General features: G+C 40.5%; 1 protein-coding gene and 1 pseudogene across 1 annotated transcript in view; one reads left to right on the top strand and one right to left on the bottom strand.

Moving 5' to 3' along the window:
• Positions 1-6,176, top strand: part of TTC39C (tetratricopeptide repeat domain 39C) — a 130,071-nt gene that overhangs the window by 22,736 nt on the left and 101,159 nt on the right. The window lies entirely within an intron of this gene.
• LOC111723536 lies at positions 5,315-5,488 on the bottom strand (annotated as a pseudogene).

The following is a 6,176-nucleotide window of genomic DNA, read 5'->3' as shown; positions in this document are numbered from 1 at the left end:
CCACCTTAGGTGTACGTGGCTGGCGCCTTAGCCGGTTGAGCTATAGGCGCTGAGCCTTCAAATCTTTTCAAAAGCGTTTATTTTTCACACATGTTAACACTTCTTTGTATCCTTATTTAATCTATTTACATAGTTAAACAATTTCCACATTATACACCAAGGCAATATATATAATAATTGTTCTCTAACAAGGGCAATAGGCACAAACACATTTAGACCTAATCACTAAGGACTCTCAGTAAGCAGACGGCTTAGCTAGTAGGGAGAAAAGCCCACTAGCTTGAGTATTTACTAGGTGAAGGGCATCTATTTCTCTCCCTCTGCCATTGGTTAATCCAGAGATTTAGGTGAGTGAAGATTGGTTCAGTGAGTTTCCACTGTGTGTGCATGTGTGCGTGTGTGTCTATACAACGAGGACAATTATAGACATTTATTTGAAGTAGTAGTACCATATTTGGGGGAGCTACATTCTAAATTACTGACTATGTTTAGGACAGTTACAAAGAAGAAATGTCGATTGTAGGAAACATTTGCAATGCTAGTTTAAAATGAAAGTGGCATTAGTGGAATTTCTCATTAGATATAGTAGTAAAATAAAATGGATTGAGTTTAAGAAAAAAAGTGAGGGACTTGAGGGTCTGTTGGATTACTAGAAAGAGATGAATAGAAGTATTTCCTTTTGAAAATCAGGTATACATAATGTTATTTCATAATTTATACCTTCTTAGACTCCTAATGCCATCGGTTAAAATGATCATTGCTTCAGATGGAGCCCACCTACTTTCTGGCTATGCTAAAAGCACAGCTAATTATAGCTTCTGAAACAGCCCGCGCATATAGTCCATTACAGTAGAAACTCAGTTATCTTTCCCATGATGACAAGGTTAGCATTGATTAGCCAGCACAGGAAGAGAATGCTGGTGGCTTTTGAGAAAGTTTGTCCCCACCTTGCAGTGATTTCGTGTTTGCCAGAGTTGGAGCTTGGCTAGGCAGTGGGGAAAGCACCCAGCCAGTGACCCAGAGAGCTTATTGATGGTGCAAGCGAAGGGCCAGAAGTGTCATTTGCCAGCTCAAAAAAGACAAGCAAATGTAAGATGCAGCAAGTTCTCTGGTGTGTGCTCCTACAGGAGGTACTGGCACGGGCCATTAGGTTAGCATAGCTAGCATTCATGAAATAAATATCTTAGGCACCTCTTCCCTTCCTTCTGTCGCCCTGATTTATTCTGGTTATTTTCACAATGGGGAAAAATTGAACCTCTTAATCCCTTGATGGGTATACTGTATCGTTTTTCTTTCAAAATTTAAACTATTTTAAATATACAAAAAGTACAGCATATTTTAAACAAATGTGGGTATCCTTCACATTCAGAATTAACAAATATTAATATTTGCCGCCTTCGCTTCAGATATTTTTAGAGAAATACGACATTGCAGAGATAATTCACGTCTCCTTTACCCAGTACAATTCCATTTTCCTCTTTCCCTCCCCAGAGGTAGCCAGTGTCCACAGTTACTATGTGTATGTGATGAAATAAAGTATGTTATTCTTCCAGTGCACATTTCTATCCATCAACAACGTATAAGTTTCTGTTTTCAAATTTACGTAAGGAGTAAATTTCACATTTGCAGTTTTTGTAACCCAGTTTCTAATAATTAAAGTCTACCCATGTCATATATAAATCAAGTGTAATCATTTTAACATTTAAATCAAGTATTTTATCATATAAATATATGAGTACTTAATCATTACTCCACCAGTATCCATGTAGGTGGGTTCCATTTTTGTAGGCGCCCACCCAAGTTTCAGGGAACATCCTTGCACACATTTTTACCCGCATGTGCAGAATGCTGTTGGGGTACACGTCTGCACGTGGAATTGTTTGGTCTAAGGATCAGTGTTACCGTGGATAGCTAAGTCTCCCACCACGGAGGTGTAGACATGGGGCTGGCTTATAGTTTTCTCTTTAATTCATCTTCTGTCCTCTATATGACATACTTCAATTTTAAGATGCAAAAAGACTGCAAAGCAGAAAATGTACTCTATTTACACAGTACAAATAAGGGGTGTGCCTAATGACATGTAGGGTCTCAAAGGCTTTTCAATTAGCTAGTCTTTTATTGAGAATTCCCTGTGTGCTGAAGCACCCACCGTAGGGACAGTTCAAGAGCAGTGACCGTGACTCTCGTGAAGATGTCTGTGTGCAGTGCCAGCAGGGCAGTGCATGGTGGGGATAAAATGAAATAATAAGGATGAAATAAGGCCTAGTCTCTATCCGCAAGAAATACAAAGTCTAGTTGGGATTATACAGTATACACATATGAAAGATACATATTTATACATCAAACTAAGAGGAGCTAAAAATAATGTCATTTGTAGGAATAGCTTGAATATTAAGTTGAAGCAATATATATATTGGAAAAAATGAAAAAAAAAAAACTACTCAGTGACATCATGCTTTTTTCCTGGCCCTCCTTTCTCCATCTTAGAACAAAACATTGAGAGAATTGAGTTACGGTTAGAGTGCTCATTCAACACACAGAAAAATAAAAAGGATCAGAAGGAGCTGAAGTTTTCTGAGCACGTGCCAGGCTGGAGCCAGTGAGGCCCGGTGCTTAGTGGGAGGCGGGGCACCCGGGATGTGTCTGGAGCCCTGTCCGTCTGCTGCTTGGGCTGTGGCTACTCAGCACAAGCCCCAAAGCGTGTGTTCAGAGCTTGCATGCCCGTTTCATGCCGTCTCATATTCAGAGCTTGCCTGAGTCTGTTACTGCACCACAGCTCTTGATCCAGTAAAGGCCTTGAGCAAAGAAAGGCATATGGGAAAATGCAGGTGTGCCGCCAGGGGTGTTTTCGGGATGTGGACAATCTCAGGTGGTTGAGATTAAGCTTCATCAGTCATAGCCAGCTGAGAGTGAAGAATTGGCTTCACATCTGAAAAGGGTTTCAAGTAATTCCTCCCAGGCTGGAACATTAGCAGTTCACAGGCAGGACCGCATTTTAACTTCTTGCCAAAAGTTTCTTTGCTGCCAGTGATTGGATTTTTCACCTATGAGAATGAAATTTCTATTCTGCAGTGGTGGTTGGCAGGAAGAATAGCTTATGTGCGTGCGTGTAATAATCAGTGTGCCAGAGCCATTGCAAACCCAGTGCAAACCCAGGGACAGTGGTTTCTTTCTGTGTACACAGCCTGGGTGTAGGTTATAGGCAGTGCATCATAGAAAAAGTCAGAGTTTTTTTTCAGGGTTTGAATCAGAGGTCTGAAGAGGGAGGAGAGGGAAGAACATGAGGAGGCCAAAAGAAAGAGACCATTAATGTGGGGGTGGTTATGTATGCAGATCCTCGGAGCTGGACCAGAGAGAGAACCTGCTTGGGAGACGTGAGAAGTCCCGCTAGTGAGAGCCAGGTTGTTGGAGGGACAGTGGCATGAGTTTCATGTGATGGGGAAAAGGTGACTTGTCAAGGACAGGTGGCACCTGGAAAAGCACATCCAGGGCACACACCACGTTCAGGGCAGTTTTGTGTGGACTAGAGTCTGGGGAAGGCCGGTCATGAGAGGCCAGGGAGGTGGAGGCTGGTGAGATGGGAACAAAGAGGGAACGAAAGATGCAGAAAGAACACAGAGGAATGAAGAAGAGACAGGACCTTCAGCCTCAAAGGCCCAGGAGGGGACAAAGGGCCTCCATTAGAATGGAAAACTGAGACATGCTTTTGGGAAAAGGCTCTTACATTTGGTTTAATAGAACAAACCTCCAGTAATGACAAGAATGCTTTATTTCAGGTAGGAAATACTAGCAATGTCTCAAGTTTTTCTTTTCAGAAAGTTTACATTAGGATATATTTTAGTTAACACAACTCTGTCTGCCAGTCTTATTAACATACTAGTATTTTCTTTTTATTTCAGATTAATATGAAGGTAAATACAATTCGGTTACATTGTTTGCATTCGAAAGTCCAAGTTGTAGTTGAGTCCTTCACCCAGTAGGTGTGCCATATACCTCCACCTTGTACCCATTAGGTAGGAACTTCCCAGTCCCTCTTTACCCCCTTCTTGAATTTAATGGTGTTTTTGTCTCATGTGGGCCTCTAGTTGTTCATCTACTAGTTTCTTTTCTTTTTTGAGACAAGAATCTCACTATGTTGCCCTTGGTAGAGTGCCGTGGCATCATAGCTCACAGCAACCTCAAACTCTTGGGCTCAAGCAATTCTCTTGCCTCAGCCTCCCAAGTAGCTGGGACTACAGGTGCCCACCACAACACCCGACTATTTTTTATTGTTGTTGTAATTGTCATTGTTGTTTAGCAGGCCTGGGCCGGGTTTGAACCCACCAGCCCCAGTGTATGTGGCTGACACCCTAACCATTAAGCAGTGGGCGCCAAGCCATCTACTGGTTTCACCATAGTATTGAATATATAGGATGTTTGCTTTTCCATTCTTGAGATACTTTCCTTAGGGCAGTGTCTTTAGATTCATCCAGGTAAACACAAAAGATGTGAAGTCTCTATCCTTTTTATGGATGAATAGTATTCCATAGTATGCATATACCATAGTTTATGCATTCATGAGTTGCTGGGCACTTGGGCTGTTTCTACATTTTTGCAATTGTGAATTGAGCTACTATAAACATCTGAGTGCAAATGTCCTTATGATAAAATGATCATTTTTCCTCTCTGGGTAGATACCTGCTAATGGGATTGTGGGATCTGATGGAAAGGTCTCTTTTAGCTCTTTGAGCATTCTCCATACGTCTTTCCAAGAGAGCTGTGTTAGTTTGCAGTCTCTCCATACCCAGACGAGCATGTGCAGTGTGGGGGTCTTGTGATATCTCACAGTGGTTTTGATTTGCATGATGATTTGGGATGATGAACATTTTTTTGTGTATTTGTTGGCCATTTGTCCTCTTGGGAAAAGATTCTGCTTATGTATCTTGCCCAGTGATTAATGAATTTTGCTCTTTTTGAAATAAAAATCCTAATAATGCCTCTAAGACTTTGCCAGTCAAAGGGTGATTTGTTTAGGGGCCTGTTAGGGTGTTGTCTCAGCCCACCCAGAACACCTGAGTGAGACTCTGCCTTTAAAAAGGAGGGATTTGTGTGCATAGTAAAGTATAAGAAACTCTGCTCCCACACACTGCCTCCCTGTGACTAAAAATAAAAAAATTTAACAACTTAAAAAAAGTTATGACATAATTCAATCTGTTTTCTTTTTTTTTTTAATTTTTTTTTCAATCTATTTTCTTTAAGGCTCTATTAAATGCCCAGAATGCCGTTTTAAAAGTGCTTGTATAATCAGTTGCAGAATCAGCTATTTGGTGATCGTACACACTTGTTCACTGTTAGTATTTCTACCCTAGAACATAATCTTCATGGGATAGGGCCCTATTCCAGTGAAAATTTATATCAGTAAATAGATGAAATTTAATTACATATTGGCATCTTCAACTGTTAAGAACAGATATTATACTTGATCTTAGCCCAAAATCTGAGAAGTGATATGTGTTGGTGTTTTAAATAACTTTTACGAGCACATTTTAAAACTATGCTTTATGTTAAGTTAAAAACTTCAAATTGTAAAGGGAGTAATTGTTTATTCACTGATAACATGGAAAGAGAGAAAAATATAAAAACAGAAAAATCACCCTTTAGTCCCACATTCATAGGTAACATCTTGGGTATTTCCTTTTGTGAATGTTTTTATGTAGATGATAAATTGTCACATTATATGTATTATTTGTATTCTGCTTTTCCGTTGATCAGAATGACCTGGTAACTGGTTCATGGTGTGCTTACTACATGTCAAGCTTCAGACTAGGCATTTTAGATATTTTTCTTTCTTTCAGCATCATAGCTCACAGCAAGCTCAAACTCTTGGGCTCAAGAGATCCTCTTGCTTCAGCTTCACACGTAGTTAAGGCCCACCACAATGCCTGGCTAGTTTTTAGAGACAGAGATCTTGCTCTTGCTTAGGGTGATCTCGAACTTCTGAGCTCAGGTGATCTACCCGCCTTGGCTTCCCAGAGTGCTAGGATTGCGTGAGCCAGTGTGCCACCAAGCCACTTGTTTTCTTATTATACCCATCTAAGGTGGTATAATTACACCAAATTTCAAATAAGGAGACACAGAGTGAGACTTTGTATATCTTGCTACTGGTCTCACAGCTAGTTCATGATCCAAGTTGAGAT

Source organism: Otolemur garnettii, unplaced genomic scaffold (assembly GCF_000181295.1).
Source record: "Otolemur garnettii isolate 467f Iridium unplaced genomic scaffold, OtoGar3 scaffold00012, whole genome shotgun sequence".
Lineage (NCBI taxonomy): Eukaryota > Metazoa > Chordata > Mammalia > Primates > Galagidae > Otolemur > Otolemur garnettii.
This window is presented reverse-complemented; position numbering and strand designations above follow the sequence as displayed.